The 18,055-nt window shown below is 48.1% G+C and overlaps 1 protein-coding gene across 2 annotated transcripts in view; it reads right to left on the bottom strand.

The window, feature by feature from the left end:
* The window catches only part of Ns4 (Nucleostemin 4), an 86,561-nt gene that overhangs the window by 65,172 nt on the left and 3,334 nt on the right, over positions 1-18,055 (bottom strand). The window lies entirely within an intron of this gene.

The following is an 18,055-nucleotide window of genomic DNA, read 5'->3' as shown; positions in this document are numbered from 1 at the left end:
TCGAGGTAGAGATGGAACGCGCTCGTAATGGAAGCCAGGCACACGGTGCAGGAGAATGAGTATTGTTCCAAATGACTGACCTGATGCGGCCGTTTAAGCTTGGAGAGGACATTGGTTTGTTCCTGGTTAACTTTGAGCGAACGTGCGAGAAGCAGGGGTTCTCTCGGGAAACGTGGCCACAGCGCTTGCTCACTTTGTTACCCGGCGAGGCGGCCGACGTAGTCGCTCGCTTGAAGAGAGAGGAAGCAGAGGATTTCGACCAAGTGAAATCGAGTCTGCTAAAAAAGTACAGGCTGTCAGCGGAGGCTTTCCGTCGGAAGTTTCGGGAAAATGAGAAAGGCAGAAGTGAGTCATATACAGAGTTTGCCTACAGGCTAATGTCAAACATGCAGGAGTGGCTCAAAGAAGAGAAAGCGTTTGGTGACCACGAGAAAGTCCTGGAGTGTTTCGGGCTGGAACAGTTTTATAGTTGGTTACCTGAGAACGTGCGGTACTGGGTCTTGGATAGGCCAGACGTTAGTACGGTGGCTAGAGCTGCTGAGCTAGCCGAGGAGTTTGTGACGCGTCGGGCTCGCGGAGCTAAGGACGGTCAAAAGGCTGAATTTGGCTCCAAGTTTGAGAGGCCGAAGTTCACGCCCATGAGAGCAAAGGGGTACACACGTAGTGCGGATGCGAGTGAAAGCAGTCCGACCGAACGTAAGGAGACAGCGGCAGCCAAAGCCGAACGCAGAAAGCGGTTCGAGACGAGGCAAGCGCGCGTTTGTTATACGTGCCAGAAGCCGGGTCACTTTTCGGCGCAGTGTCCGGAAACAAAAACAAAAGTAGTGTTTTTGTCATTATGCAGCACTGACGAGAACATGAAGCTTCTCGAGCCTTACATGCGAGACCTCCTCGTGAACGGGAAAGAGTGCCGAGTGCTTCGCGATTCCGCAGCTACAATGGATGTAGTTCACCCCTCTTACGTAGAACCCGATATGTTCACGGACGAGTGCGCATGGATCAAGCAAGCCGTGGAAGCTCATAGCGTGTGTCTGCCCGTAGCAAAAGTGCTTATTGAAGGACCTTTCGGAGCACTTGAGACGGAGGCGGCAGTGTCATCTATGCTGCCCCCCCAGTACCCGTACCTATTTTCGAACAGGTCCGATCACCTTCTGCGCGAGAAGGGGCTTTTGTTTGGTGAGGCTAGCGTTCAGGCCTTAACCAGATCGAAGGTTCGGGAGCTCGCTGCAAAGGCGGTAGTTGCGGGGCCGACGTTGTCGAACAATGAGAAAGGATCAGAGGCGCAGCAAGCTGATACTCAGAGCACGTCCGAACTGAATAAAATTGAGCCTGTAGCGTTGAAGGCACCAGATACCGGAGAGGAAATGCCCGATAAGGGAAAGTTAGAAGAGCTATCTGCAGATTTGCTCATCGCGCCTACGTCAGACGGACTTGATAGGTTGCTAAAAGTCAGCCGGTCGGCTTTGATAGCCGAGCAAATAGAGGATGGCAGCCTAGAAAACATACGCTGCATTGTCAAGGAAGGTATCGCCAAGAAAAATGCTCGTTTTGTGGAAAGAGGTGGGGTCCTGTACCGGAAGTATCTAGACCGCAGGGGAGTGGAGTTCGATCAGCTGATCGTGCCTCAGTGCTACCGTCAGGATCTGTTGCGCTTGTCGCATGGGGGTTCGTGGTCCGGACACCTAGGAGTTAAGAAAACTAAGGACCGTCTCTTGCAAGAGTACTATTGGCCAGGGTGTTTTCGGGACGCAGACCACTTTGTGAGGACATGTGACACCTGTCAGCGGGTGGGCAAACCAGGGGACAAATCGAGGGCGCCGTTGATGTTGGTACCTATCATTACGGAGCCTTTCAGGCGGCTCGTTATTGATACAGTGGGACCTCTGCCGGTAACAGCCACGGGGTACAGACACATTTTGACTGTGATCTGCCCAGCGACAAAGTTCCCTGAAGCAGTGCCGCTTAAAGAACTCAGCTCAGTTGAGATAGTCAATGCACTACTGTCCATATTTGCGCGAGTTGGTTTTCCTGCGGAAATCCAGTCAGATCAGGGCACGGTGTTTACGAGCACTTTGACGACAGCCTATCTCGAAAGGTGCGGGGTAAAGCTGTTACACAGCTCAGTGTACCACCCACAGTCGAATTCCGTTGAGAAGCTCCACTCCGTCATGAAGCGCGTGTTGAGCGCATTGTGTTTTGAACAACAAACTGACTGGGAGCTGTGTCTGCCTGGGGTGATGTTTGCATTAAGGACCGCACCGCATGTGGCTACGGGGTTTTCGCCAGCTGAGCTGGTGTACGGTCGCTCGCTGAGATCTCCGCTTCGCATGCTTCAAGAATAGTGGGAAGGCAGGGGCGACGACCCAGTCGTGGTGGAATACGTGCTTAGGCTCCTCGAACGCTTAAGAAGGGCACAGGAGTTGTCAGGTGAAGCAATGGCAAAGGCCCAGCAGAGGGCCAAGGTTTATTATGATCGGACAGCCAGGGCCCGTCGTTTTGAGGTGGGCGATGAGGTCATGATATTGCGCACGTCGCTAAAGAACAAACTCGACGTGCAGTGGGAGGGCCCAGCACGGATTGTTCAAAAACTGTCGGACGTTAACTACGTGGTGAGTCTGCCAGGAAAGCGGAAAGCACAGCAAGTTTACCACTGTAATCTGCTCAAACCCTATAAACAACGGGAAGCAGTGGTGTGCATGACGGTAAACGTTCCCGAAGAGCTTCCGGGACTAGGCTCAGTGACGAACAGGAAAGACACCGATCAAGTCATTAGTGACTTAATCAGTAAAGCATCGCTGTCGCCTGAGCAGAAAACCGAACTACACCAGCTCTTGCAAGAGTTTCAAGGTCTGTTCTCTGAGAGGCCTGGTAGGACTTCTGTCCTTACTCATGACATAGAACTTACCTCCCCAGAGCCAGTACGATCGAAGGCGTACCGGGTGTCACCCCGCCAGACCGATATTATGGAGGCTGAGGTAAAGAAAATGCTACAGCTCGGAGTTATTGAGGCGGGTGAGAGTGATTATACCTCCCCTTTGATTTTAGTTGAGGTACCGGGCAAGGAACCTCGTCCTTGCGTCGACTACCGCAGGCTTAATTCCATCACTAAGGATCAAATTTATCCGATCCCTAACATCGAGGAGCGTCTTGAGAAAGTTAGTAGCGCTCAGTTTATTTCCACCCTAGATCTTGTCAGGGGTTATTGGCAGGTTCCACTTACAGAAGAGGCTAGTAGGTATGCGGCGTTCATTTCACCAATGGGAACATTCCGTCCTAAAGTGTTGAGTTTTGGTTTAAAGAACGCGCCATACTGCTTTTCAAGCCTCATGGATAAAGTGTTGCGGGGACAGCAAGAATTCGCTTTACCGTATCTAGACGACGTAGCGATATTCTCCGCATCCTGCCCTGAGCATATGGCCCACTTGCGGGCAGTGCTAACCCGCCTGCGCGAAGCGGGCTGGACAGTTAAGGCTCCCAAGTGCCAGTTAGCACAGGCCGAGGTTGTCTACCTCGGTCACGTGATTGGACGGGGTCGTCGCCGCCCCTCTGAAATAAAGGTGGCCGCTGTGCGAGACTTCCCGCAACCGCGCACAAAGACCGATATTCGGTCGTTCTTAGGTGTCGCCGGCTACTATCAGAGGTACATCCCCAGGTACTCTGATATCGCGGCTCCCCTGACGGATGCTCTAAGAAAAACAGAGCCCCAAACAGTCGTATGGGACGAGACAAAGGAAAGAGCTTTTAGCGCCCTAAAGAGCGCCCTAACAAGCCAGCCTGTGCTACGATCGCCAGACTACACAAAAGGGTTCGTTGTTCAGTGCGATGCTAGTGAGCGAGGCATGGGCGTTGTACTGTGCCAACGGGAAAATGGAGAAGTGGAACACCCCGTCCTGTATGCTAGTCGTAAGCTGACCAGTCGTGAGCAGGCGTACAGTGCCACCGAGAAAGAGTGTGCGTGTCTCGTGTGGGCCGTTCAGAAATTGTCATGCTACCTAGCCGGCTCGAGGTTTATCATTGAGACGGATCACTGCCCTTTCCAATGGCTGCAGACCATCTCTCCCAAAAATGGCCGCCTCCTGCGCTGGAGCCTCGCTTTGCAACAATATTCCTTTGAGGTGCGTTACAAAAAGGGGAGTCTCAACGGTAACGCCGATGGCTTAAGTCGAAGCCCCTAACGTAGGAATCAGCCTCAGAGTTGTTTGTTACTGATGTTTTTCTTCCTGAGGCAGGATTTTTAACATATTGCTTTTGTTTAGTGTTTCAAAGTGATGACGTGCTTTCTAGTGCAATTTTCCAATTTGTGGACGCGTTCTGAGTGCTGCTAGACTACTGTAAGGAACTAGGCAGTGGTATAAAAGGGGAAAGAACCTGGCAGGACTTGGTGAGGGTTGTTTCGTGCTTGCTGACTGAGCGGTTGAGTTTCGGCGTAGTTCTAACGCTTGCCGGGAACGAGAACAAATATGTCAACTCTCCCGAAGTCACTTTGCAGTGTCTTGTGTGAACCTGAACGAGAGAACGAGGCCTTCTCTGTGCGCTGCGCTCAAGAAACGCCGAAGGACGCCCGACTTCGGTTATGAGCATCATCGAGCGACATCCCTCCGGACAGCGGATGCAGTCCCCTGACCATCGGGATCTCCTTCCCCCGGCGGGGCGGTCTGTTACGTTTCGCCTACAACGCGCGGTATAGCCGGCGCGGATGCAATGGACGCCGGGGCTTCGTTCAAAGCGGCGGACATTTTGGCCCGTTCAGCGCCACTGATACGCCTCCCCGCCAAGCGCGTCCAGGCATGTTTCAATGCCACGTGTCTTCAAGTGTGCGTGTGTGTGCATGTTGGTGCCCACCCTTGTCAAAGCGCGGCAGCCGGGGAGAGGAGCTCCCCAAGTGTGAAGCGAGGAGGTCTGACCGGCGCCGGCCCGGCGGATGCGTCACTACACTCGTCCCAACGTGTCTCTCAGCCTGTCCGTGCCGCGCATCACGTGCGCCTCTAACGAGGCGTTCCTTCTTCCCCTCGACTCCGAGTGTATAAGAGCAGCTGCTCCCGGACGCCGAGAGAGGCTCCGATTTCTTCTGTCGAGTAACGTGCTCTCCCGTCTCTCCACTTCGGTCGACCTGACCGCCCGCTCTTTTGCGATGCTAGAATAAAAGTTGTTCTGTTACCAGTCGACTCATGCTTTGCCGGGACCTTCGGATGCTTCCAGTTGTGCCCCAGGCCGCCAGGCCAACGCTACCCTTGGGGCTTGCGACCCAGATGCAACAACGGGCGTCAGCGCTGAGGTTCCAACAGTGCCAAAAAGCCATAGATGTGTAGCAGGCATTTACAATTGGAGCCCCAGTGCTTCTGGGACAGGACTTTGAGGATATTAAGTGCATTGGTCACTTCAATTTTAAGACTATTTATGCACGCAAGAAAGTTCAACATTTACAGCGGAATTGTATATAGCTACCCAGCAGCAGTGATCGATGTCCGTCCGTCTACATGTCACATCGACACGATAAAATTTTCGTTTCCAGTTTCTCGCAAATGCTCTGTAACTCTCAATCCAATGTAGATATCTTGAAAAAAGTCATACTGAAATTGGCTGCTATGACGACTCTATCATTACGCTGAGTTTCATTTACTTGTCGAAATTAGTTCACAGTAAAGTTGTAAGCGTTACAGAATTCCCGTCTGCTGTGAATACATGGCAGTCTAAGGAAGGAGTATGGTTACAGAAAACGGCTGTAACTGTTGTTTTATCGAAACTATCCCGAAACGAATTATATGACAATTAACCGCTAAGATGACTAACATTACGCCGAGCTTCATCTAATTTTCATAATTATGTAATTCACAGTGAAGTATGGTATGGTATGATGAACCTTATTCAGGTTCTGAAGATCAACCCTTAGGCTGACGCAGGCGGCTCCCACGTCGGGACAGTAAGGTTTAAGCTTACCACTGTATCGTGGGCCTTCTGGATGGCCTGTACTTGATCTAAAAGAACTCCACTGTGAAGGACTCATCGCCACCAGACTCTGTCGTTGTCACAGTCTGTGAAAGACACAGGACACTGCCAAAGGATATGATGCAGAGTAATGGTGCCATTACACTACTGGCAATTGATTGGTAGCTCTCTTTCTGGATATAGCTTGTTAATAAAGTTTGGACTAGGATAAGTTCTTGTCTGTAACAATCTCAGAGTCACTGCTTGAGCTTTATTGAGCTTAGCGTGTGGCACTGGGAATTCCTTTCTGTTCATGTAGCAATGGTTCGAGATTTCGTTATATGTAAGTAATTGGTCCCTGTCGCATAGTGCACGGATAGTAAGTCCTCGTGCAGCTGCGTTAGCCATCTTGTTTAAATTCTTCGGAGATGGATCGACAGACCCCATATGTGCAGGAGACCAGCAGATTTCGATCCCTTGGCTGTCCATCTCACAGATCAGCTGGGCAGCCCTTTTTGTTACAAAGCCTTTGGTAAAGTGTCTAATAGAGTCACTTAATTTAGAGTCACTGCAAATTTTGAAGGCGACATGCAGAGGCAAGGAAGGCGCGTGCTGCTCGTGCTTGACAACTGCTCAGCGCACAACGTGAGAACTTCTCTGACAGCAGTTACTCTACTTTTACTGCCGCCCAAAACAGTAAAAGCTCGTTAATTCGGACTTCTAGGGTTCGTAAATTATGTCCGAATTAACCGAATGTCTGAATTATCGAGCGGACAACAAAAACAATAAATGCACGACTTTCATCAACAAAACTTTACTGCGCAAAGTAATCAAGGAGCAGAAACCCGCGCGGATACTATCTTACAAAGTCCTTCCAGGTGCTTAGAAGCTCGCATGCTGTCTGGAGTGTCCCAACAATATTCTTCCAACACAGCGAGGGCATCCGCGGCTTCCTTCACAGTGCGAGGGGGCCGAGGCTGCTGCTCTCGCGGCTCCTCTTCCTCCTCAGAATCTTCGCCGTGCAGCACGTCCCTGACAATTTCTTCTTCGGTAAGCGAGCCGGCTGTAACAACGCCGTCATCAATGCCGACGTAATCAGCGAGTGTCACCGTATCCGGCAGAACTCCTCCACAATCCTCGCAGTCATCTCCATTGTCATCTAGCGACACTTCGGCCATTGCATCATCGCCAGGCTCACGCACAACGAAGCCACTGTGTCTAAAACAGTTGGCGACAACGTGCGCGGGCGTGTTGTGCCAAACGTAGGCAAGAATGTTGACCGCGCTCAAAAGATTCACGTCGTACTGCTTGCCGACTTCATGGCACAGGAGCATCCGTTCCAGCACGCGCCTGCGGTATTTGGTCTTGACATATTGAATTATGCCTTGGTCCATCGGTTGGAGGGCCGATGTTGTGTTCGGCGGCAAGAAAACAACTTCTATGTTGTCCAGTCCGGTGACACTGTTATGCGCACTACAATTGTCCAGCACCATTAACACTTTGCGGAAAACTGTCGGCCTATCTTCTAGATCCAGCTACGAAAAATTTCCGACGTCATCCAGACCTTTTTATTCGCTCGGTATTTCACCGGAAGAGCAGGCATGTTCTTAAAGCACCGTGGCTTTTGTGCCTTTCCAATGACAAGCGGCAAGCGCTCTGTTCCTGTCATGTTGGCGGCTAAAAGAATGGTGACGCGTTCCTTGGATCTTTTGCCACCGATGCACGGATCTCCTTTCATGGTCACAGTCTTGTCTGGCAAAGCCTTAAAGAAAAGTGCTGTTTCATCAACATTAAATATGTCATTTGGATCGTAGGCGGCGATGTGTTCGAGCAGCTGAGCGTTCTTCCAGTTGTTGGCAACGTCTTCGTTGACAGCGCCTCTTTCGCCGCACACAGTCTTAAAAACGAGACCATGTCGCTCTCTGAAGCGCGCACACCACCCTTCCGATGCCTTGAATGCATCAATATGCATCATCAGTGCAAATCTCTCGGCTTGCGCCATGATGAGGGGTCCACTCAATGGCAGATTTGCATTACGCGAGTCGACCACCCACCGAAGCAAAGCCTCTTCCAACTCTGGATGAGCTGCTGTTCGCAGACGCTTTCGTGACGCTCGAAACTCTCGCTTTCGAACGCCTGAAGAATCTGTTGTTCATTTTTCACATACGTGCTCAAGGAACTTCTTTTCACGTCGTACTTCTTCATGGCTTCTTGTCGAGAGAGTCCATCCTTCAGGGCCCGCAAAATTTCCACCTTGGTAGCCAAGTCCTTCGCCTCGTATTTCGGCCGCTTCGCCGGCGTTGCCATCGGCGGAGAATGCAGTGACACGGGCGCACAACAGAAAAGCACCAATAAAGTTCAATAACTGAGCTGCGCTAAATCCAGCGGTCCTCGGCAAAACAGCGTGCAAGGATGTAGCGCACCAACAGCAACAAAGAGACAAAATGGCCTGTCCATAACGCCGACACATGCAAAAACAAGAAAAAGCACCCATCCAGCCACAAGTCGAGCCAATTGGATTGGATTGGCCAAGTTTCAGCCACTTGATGTCAATGGCGATGCTGCGTTTGGTCAACGAGGCGTTGGTTTGGGTATCACTTTTGTTCCGCATTTGCTGTATTTTCGTTTTTGAGCCTCGGTGGCTGCCCGAAATCGTCCGAATTATCCGAGGTGGGCTGGAATCCGTCCGAATTAACGAGAGTTTCGTCCCATAGACTCCTATATATAATTGTAGGGACCAGGCGCGAAGGTCGAATTATCGGATTTTCCGAATTAACGGAAGTCGAATTAACGAGCTTTCACTACCACTTCAAAAGGGCAGCCGCTTGATTTGGGCATAATACCTTATTTTTGCGATTCTAAGCACCCCCCCCCACCCCCCCCGATTCTAAGCACCCCCCAATATTTTCGCGAGAAAGTTGGGAAAAAAGTTTGCATGCGAATCTAAGCACCCCCCTATTTGTTAGGAAGAACACGTAGCCAAGGCCGCCAAACGCGCTTGCTCACTATGGAATCATTGCTCGGCGGACCTGCAGGCACGCATTCGATGCTTCTGTTGGACGCGTATCGAGCCATCTTACCCTGGAGGTAAAGACAAAGCTTCAGAACATCAATAGCGACTTGGTTGTGATTCCGGGTGGCATGATGCCAGTGTTGCAACCCCTCGACATTTCAGTCAACAAGTCCTTCAAAGCCAATCTCCGACAGGAGTAAGAAGAGTGGGTGCGAAACTCTCACCGGAAGAAGACGACGACGGGAAAGCTGCAAGAAGGCGTCCCCATCAACCATCGCAAAGTGGATTTCGGACGTGTGGAAGAGAATCCAAGTGGACGTTGTGGTCAAATCATTTAAGAAGTGCTCAATCACAAACAACTTCGACGCAACGGAAGACGACCTGTTGTGGGATACCGAGAGCAGCGGTTCAAGCGGTGCGACGAACTCGAGTGGCAGTGACTGAGCATCCTACACAAGCGGTGGGTTCACTGTCGGCACCGATTTTTCTTTTGATTGTTTGCAAAATAAAATGTTATTTCTCGCACCCGTCTCGTCGTGACGTCGCAGCGAAAAGAGGGAGGGGGGGACATTCTAGATTTTTCTAATCTAAGCACCTCCCCTCACTTCGGGCATCGCGATCGTGAAGAACAGGGGGTGCTTAGAATCGAGTAAATACGGTACGCACATATAAGGCATCGTATAAGTGCCCCATTAATTGTGGAGCGCTTGCTCATCGCAGTTGACCGCCCGGCCGCCAACTTGTCGCTTCGAGTTTAACTGTATTCAGCCGTATTCAGCTGTATTCACTATATTCGGCCGGGCGGAGGTGACGGCCACTTGAGTGTGGAACTGTTTCCGCAAGGCCAGCTTCACTAACAGTGCCTGATGCTTCCGAAGATGATCGGTCCGGCGGCGATTTGTGGTAGCGCATCGTCGACTCCAACACGGGGGGCTACGACAGTGGTCGGGATGACTTTATTTCTGCTGATGAAGATGGTGATATTGTGGAACCGTGCACGGACAAGGGCATCGCTTGCGAAGTGCGGGCGGAGAGCGACATGCAGGAATTCGATGACGATGAAACTTAGGAGCCAGCACCCATAAGCGTGTCTGTAGCAATTGGCTACATAGAGAGCCTCAGGCAACTTGTCTATGCCAAGGGCCTCGGCGAAGAGCACGCTTCTGCTTTAAATAAACAGGAGACTGCCCTCATCGGATCTGCACTGCGGAAACAGATGAGCAGCACGAACTTCTTTGCAAAGAAATAAATTTTGCGTTTTGACTAGCCCTTTTTTTTTTAAGCTGTCGTTCACTTACTGCGAACTTCGGGGTAAAATGAATAGACGCCACGTAACGCTCAGCTTCGTTATAAGCGGGCTCGACTGTACACACTGTTACCTCCAGTGGGCATTGTGTGTTGTGGTTACATCAGTCACCTAGGTGACCTAATAATAATAAATATAGTAATAATAATAATAATAATAATAATAATAATAATAATAATAATAATAATATAGACATAGATGTGTCGATTGAGGTGGAACACACCACAGCATCGCTGGTCGTCCTTCTTCATAGAGTGGAAGGGCTGGTGAATTTTTTTTTTTTTATCATACAGATCACCCAGGAACTTTTGTTCTTGTTTTACCGGCAGTGCGGCTTTCTGTAGCTTAAGGATGGGATCTGGTTGTAGGCCTCTGTTTTGCGAAATGACAACAATAATAGTTGTTTCAGTTGAGAAACAAAAAGCGCTTTCAGATGCCCCTTGCGTGAGTTTGTTTAATGCAATTTGAGTTTGCCATTTGCAGGTTGACAAGTTTGATGAATGACATGCAATTTGTAGATCATCCACATATAATGAGTGCACTACAAAGGATGGAATTAGATTATTTACGAGTTCATCTTCACCACAGTGTTGTGCTAATACACATCCTTGTGGTACACCATTTTCCTGAATGAATACGCATGACAGCACCATCCCTAAATGCACAAGAAATGTTCAGTCGGACATTAAATTGGCTAGACATTTGAGCACTCTACCGCGGATCCCTAAATATGCTAAGTCCCTCAATATGCCTAACCTCCATGTTGTGTCATATGCCTTTTCTTGGTCAAAGAAAACTCTGAGACAGCATTGTGTAGAAAGGCAGCACATACCTAGTGTTCTAGCCGGGCTAGATGATCTGTTGTAGAGCAACCTTTCTTGTACGCACACTGGTGGTTGTCCAGCAGGTTCTCGGTTTCAAGGACTTGTGTTTATAATGGTTTCATATGATTTTGCAAGACCAGCTTGTGAGTGCTATAGGTCTGTAGCTGGTTGCTGAGGTAGGATGGTTTTGAGCTTTCAAAAAAGGGATTATAACGGCTTTCTTCAACTCATTTTGCATTTTTCCTGTTTCCCAGATTACATTGAAGAAACGAAGCAAGGTCTCCACTGCTTTAGGGGTAGGTGAGCGAGCATTGTTTATGCACTCTATCTGCACTGGGTGCTGTTTTTTTTTACAGTAGTGAGTATTCTGTTGATTTCTAGGAGTGTTAAGGGGGCTTTATACGATCTCTTGGAACTTCCTGTTGTCGGAAGCTTTTGCTTTTCTGCTGATTGCTTATATTTCTCAAATATAGCAGAATGTCATAAAAAGAGCTTGATATGCCATGGAAATGCTGCCCTAATATGTCTGCTTGTTATTCTAAGTTTGTTTGTGTGCCTGGGGGTGAGAGTATGGGGATCATGTAAGGAGTCTAAAAATTTTAAATTTAAATTATGGGGTTTTATGTGCCAAAACCACCATCTGATGAGGCACGTCGTAGTGGGGAACTCCAGAAATTTGGACCACCTGGAGTTCTTTAACGTGCACTTAAATCTAAGTACATGGGTGCTTGCACATTTCACCCCCATCAAAATGCAGCCGCCGTGGCTGGGATTTGATCCCGCAACCTCGTGCTTAGCAGCCTAACACCATAGCCACTAAGCAACCAAGGCGGGTGTAAGCAGTATAGTCACCTCTAAACTTACAAAGCTTATCCTGCATTCTTTCGGATGTTATCAAGCTATTTATGGACAATACATATATTTTCCAATACTGTCATTTAGTTTGCCCGCGTGTGTACCAGGCTTTTGCTTTTTTTTGAAAGAGGGGAGGTTATTTTGCGTTGGGTATCGCCAAAACATACCCCCTTGCTTTGTCTTAGTTTTTTAGTTTCGGTACATTCATTTGTCCACCAGGGTGTTAATGTCTTTTCTAAGAAGCCAGGGGACTGTGGGATTGTTTGTTCTGCTGCAGCAAGTATACAAGCAGTAATCTTCATTCATTTCATCTATAGTTAAGTCAACTGATATGTCATCTACACTGGCCTTTTCAGTGAAGAGAGGCCAGTCTGCCAGACTGAGTTTCCAACTGGGTGATCTCGATGTTATGGTAGGGAAAGGAGATGTTTTTTTAATAATAGCAGGCCACACCATACTACCATAGGGATTATCGATAACACTGCACTGAAAATTGCTAAAGAGAGATGGAGAGCACAGCGCCAGATCTAGACAGCTCATAGCTTCTATGCTTGGGGACCAGTAGGTTGCAGCACCAGTGTTTAAAAGGCATATGTCATTTGCTAGGATAAAATCTTCAAGTGTTTGTCCCCTGGTGTTGGTTGTTTTGCTGCCTCACATCGTGTTGTGTGTGTTAAAATCACCTGTAATTAAAAAAGGTTTAGGTAGCTGGTTTAAGATTAACTCTAGATCTTACAGTAAAATGTGAATACAGTGGAATGTATAGTGAACAAATGGTGATGGTTTTGTGTGCTAAAATGGAGACAGCAATGGCTTCTATGTAATTGCTAATGGCAAGTTCTCTAGCTACCATGCTGCCTAGCAAAACAATGGCTACACCACTTGAAAGCCGGCTCACCTGAGTACGGTCACACCTTACCACAGTGAAGCCTTTAAGAAAATTTTTATTTTTCGCCTAGGTTTGTTTCCTGTAAGCACAAGGCTACAAGTTACTTAGCATGATTTGAATGTCACCTAAGTTGTGTAAGAGTTCTTTGCAGTTTCAGTGGATAATAAAAGCCGTTTTGAAACTGAAAGGTGAAAAAATGAAATTACGAGTGAATGAGAGATAAGAATGATGTTAGGTGACATAGATCTAAAGAAGACTAATACAAAGGAGCGATAACCTTTAGGTTATCGCTTTCTTATTTAACGTGGTTATTGGGACTTTGTCCCTCTTTGCGCGCTCGTCCTTCACCGTCGACGACAGCAGGGTTTTGCATCGACGTCCATCGCTCTTTCTGAGGCGGTGGAGGAACGAGAGTTGGGCACCAGGACATATCTCTCTGATCTTAGGGTTTCGATTGATTTTAGGGCCCTGTGGGACTGGTGTTTGCATGCCCTTCGAAGAGGATGGAGCAGCAGTGGCCGCTTCCACCAAGGCAACGGGAGGGGTCACTGCGGGACCACTGTGTGTGGGCTCGGAGGACTCTTGACCTCTGCGACGCTGCCCCCGCCTGCATCACAACCGCATAACTTCTTCTCGAAAGGTGTGACAATCGCTTTCTCGTTTCAAAGAACGAGATTTTTTTCCTTAAGAGTTAGCTCAATGACTTCCTTTTCTTTTTTCCAGCAAGGGCAAGACTGAGTAAGCTGGATGGTTTCCTTTGCAGTTAATGCAGTATGGGGAAGAAGTCCAAGTGTCAGATTGGTGACCATTGGAGCTGCATTTAGCACAGGTTGTTTGTCCTCAGCATGCGTGCGAAGCATGTCCAAAGCTTTGACATTCGAAACATCGCCTGGGTTTCGGGATATATGATCTGACATTTACTTTTATGTACCTTGCATCCAGAGAGGTAGGCATTACGCTTGTTCCAAAGGTGAGTATAATATGTTTTCTGGGAATTTCTGGGTCATTACTGCAGACGACAATTCTTTGTACTAAATTTAGTCAGGTTTTTTTCCTGGAAACCCTCCAGCACAGGCCAAGGAAGTCCTCCTCAGATATCACACCCCTGCTTGTATTTAGTGTTCTGTGGGCTGAAATTGTCACTGTCGCATCGCCAATACTGGTAAGTTCCGAGAGCTTTTGTACTTGGATCTTTGTCATTTAGTTCTAGGAGGAGGTGCCCGCTAGAAATTTTTTAGGCTTTGTACGTTGGTCCAGTTCTGTCTTTCAGGCACTTGGCCACCATAAACAGTGAAAGCTTCCTCACGGGTAAGTTGTCTTCGCTATGGGCTACATGGCACTTGGGCAATGCTGGGGCATTGCCCCGCAAGGAGAACTGGAACGATGCTTTGGTGCGGCCTTTTTACAGAAGCCGACCATAGACAAAAGAAGTTTGTGCTACCATAAGGAAATGTGTATGTTTGGCAACAGCGCCGATCGCCCACCATGGAGACCAATGTGGGGACGTGGCAGAGCTTGTATACAAGTCTGCACAATGCCAGTCATACGACACTACTATAACCAAGTATGGTGTACCCACGGTAAGATAGCGACACAGGGACAACCTTTGCCGCCAGGGCAAATGGAAGTAAATAGAAGAGAGAAGAAGACAGGAAAGGCCAAAAAGGGAGAGAGAGAGAGAGAGAGACGAAGATTTGAGGAGAGAGATAGGGAAAGGCGACTGCTAATTTCCTCAGGGTGGGTCAGCCTGGATGTGCTGTCTGTGTGAAGCAGAGGCCGAAGAGGTGTGTTGGCTCCGCCAGGGAGCCTTAACGGTCCAAACACCCGGCGTCGGCTTAATCCCCAGGATCCTCTTTTCCCCAGACACAGCTAAGCTGCACACGGCTACACGCGGGAGGGGCGAACCCTCATGTGCTGAAGTACGTGGTGTTGCAATACACCAAACGCCTGCTGAAGCAGATGCCCCTGCGGAGACTTGTGAAAAAGTTTGCACTCAAGCTCATAACTTTTGCAAATGCCACATATGAGCAGGTGAGATGCAACAAAAGCAGCTTTGATGGCATATAATTATGCGAAGACCTTTAGAAAGTACATACCCTCAAGCTTGCTTTCTTACACCAACTTCTATGCAAAGCTATGTATCTGCAATGTGATGGCATTGGTAAAATTACCGTACTAACACCAAAGTATGAATGCGCAGGAAGATGCATTGTGTCTTAATTCAAGAAACATTTAGATGGTCCATAATTCATCCTATTAGTCTCTTCTAATCGGTATCCTGATTATATAAACCAATTTAATTCCAACTGTTCTGGCATGCGATTTTTAAAGATGTCAATAACAGTTTTGCCCCAGACATCACAGGAAGTGTGGTTTCACTGAGCAGCAAACCTGATTAACATTCTGCCTTGTGCAGTTTTTTCAAAAATAAACAGGGTCATTAAGCTTTATTTACTCTTGCATGCTGATACAATGTGCTTGTTATGTAGTGTTGAAAAGATTTAAACAGAAAACTTGTAGGTATTGATGTAGTGTATGCATGTTTTCTTGTTAAAGGAGCCCTGAACCCCATTTTATTGAAGTGGAGAAATGCATTTGAGGTTAAAATACGCTATTTCAGAAATACTTTGAGTCAAAATTGTTAATGCATTCAGCAGAAGCACAGTTATGGGCAATGAAACAACCCCTTTGCAGAGCTTCCGCTCCATCTTCAATGCCTTGCACTGCGAAGGTTTCGGCAAAGTGGGGCGTGCCCAGCACACTCCACCTACTGAAAGTCACTGTGGCGCGCAGTTGAAATTTGATTTTAGATGTTGACGTAGATGAGACTACTTCGGACTACGGCACCTATGGCATGCCAAACATAAGCCAAATGCGGTTGTCCTCAGCGAGCCACAGTGCGCTCAGCCTGCGGACATATTGAAGCGATATCAATAGCTCAATACGAAGCGAAGTCTGCCGTGGCATCTAACCAGGAGCGGCCAGAAGTGAGCACGTGCTGGCAAGCGTGCATGTGGTCTGACCTTAAGTTTCACGTAGTTCGAGGCTAGTTGAGCGTTCACCGATTAGCAGGATGGCCAAAGTTGAATTCCTATGTGGGCGGCTGAGCGTGAGCGGACGATAGTTGGCTTCTTAAGGAAGTATGCAATTATTATAGAAATTCGAAAGCAGTTTTCGCTTACTTCAGCCTGTTTATTAAAATGCGTCAATAAATATACAAAGCAACAGTACGAAGAAGCGCAATGATCCAAGCACCCTTCTTGATTGATGTCAGCTACTGGCCAATAGCAGCCACATATGGGAATCTGCTATATTACGAAACAAAGCATCCTGAAAAGAGTGACGAGCAGGCTTCTGTTGAAAAGTGAGCGTTTAAGAGAAAGGTGACTTCACTTTCCACTTGCAAGCTCCACGTGCCGCGCAAGACTGCAAAATTTGGCTGAGATATTCACAGCAGCGTATGCTACCAAGCCCGAGGGGTAGTTAAGGACCCCTTTAAGGGAGCCCCACAACACTTTAGGAACTTGGTAAATAGGTTTCTTTTGTCAGTAGACAGTACTGTCAAGAACATCTGTGCCTAATTATTATTCCTGTACGTGCAGCTGGTAGCCCAGAATTTATCTTGAAAGTGACTTTTCAGCTCTGCCACCTTATTTTCTTACTCTTAGGCAGGAGTGAACATGGTGGCTCTTATATGGTTTCCTCTGAACATCACAACTAGGCAACATCCTCCAGAAGCACTAAAGGAAATTATCACGGATAAGGCAGTGGCACCATCTGGTGGTGGAGAATGTCCTTGCATATGCAGCACAAGTGATGAAATGTCTTAAAAGACACCAGCACAAGCTGGGACGCTGGCTACTCGGGGGCAACTGCGCAACAGCCAATGCAGCTGTAACAGGGAGAAACTGGCTGGTCTCCATTCCAAACCAGAGAGGCAAGATAAAAAACTCAGTTCGCAGGAAGGCTGAAATTCATGCCCAGCACAAGCTACAATGGATAAAGGGTTAGAGAGCTTGGAAAAGAAGTATGGCAGGAACTATGAGCACAAAAAGCAATAAAGGAGGCCAAGTGGCGCAAAGTGACGACAGAAGACATCACCAAATCCAGCATGGAGACCTGGATTAAAGCAGTCAAAAGGAAGCAAAGCTTATCGCTGTACCACCAGAGCAAGGAAGAACCTGCACAGGAGCTATACTACAGAGGGGATAGAGCAAGCACTCCCCTCTTTCAGACCCGGATAGGTTCCCTTCTGACAAAGCAGCGGCGACACGAATTGTCCAAGTCAAAGCTAATGTGTCGCCTTTGCAGCACCCTGGAGGAGACATTAACACACATTCTCCAGGAAGGCCAGGGACTACCTACAGATCTCCGGTCACACACCATGCCCGAAATCCTTGCACTCAGCGACTGCACCAAAGACCGAGACAAACTGGCAAAGGCAACAAGGTGACACCTGTAGGAGTGGGAACAGCTCTGCAAACACACTGCAGAGACAAACTCAGTCAGTGACGAGGGCACATCAATCAACACTGCGTGCAGGCTTGAACAACCATCCAAGAAAAACAGCACCAAAGAAAAGCATGTTGCGACTTGGCAGGACACACCAAAACGACCCAAGTGGCCCGGAAGCAGACGAACAGCTGATGAGCCGCTCGGGCATGAACATTTGCATGGCTTGGACCGATGCTGCCTTCACACAGACCGCCGCAAGAGGACATTAGTGAACAACGCAGACCACATGAAGAAACCACAAGAAGCAATGTGTTCATTATTTAGTGAACATCAAAAGTAAACAACTTTTCCTGTGGCGCTTCAAGTGACTACCATGTTTCAAAAGGGATAAGGGACATTACTTACTTTACCAATGTGCCTACACTACCGCCTATGAGGTTGGATAATATGACAAGAGGGTTGTTGCTTGTATCGTATGATGGGAAATCTGCTCGAGGTCAGATGATACAAATTCTTAGCACAATAAGCAAGGCAGGCAGCCCAGTTTGGAGTGCAATTTGAATAATGAAAAGAAGGGGGAAAGCTGTGAGGGCATGGCAGCAGCATCGATTGCTGATAACTCTGTTCTTATAATGAACATTCAAAAACGTTTTGTTAAATAAGGTTCATTAGGAGATGACCATTAATACTCAACATATTCTGCACCTTTCATTAAAGATGTTGCATGGCCCCTTTAACAAAGTAACTGAAAGGGCTGAAAGGTCCACAAAGCTACTTTTATGCTTCTT

The sequence above is a fragment of the Dermacentor andersoni genome, chromosome 1, assembly GCF_023375885.2.
Source record: "Dermacentor andersoni chromosome 1, qqDerAnde1_hic_scaffold, whole genome shotgun sequence".
NCBI classification, from domain to species: Eukaryota; Metazoa; Arthropoda; class Arachnida; order Ixodida; family Ixodidae; genus Dermacentor; species Dermacentor andersoni.
This window is presented reverse-complemented; position numbering and strand designations above follow the sequence as displayed.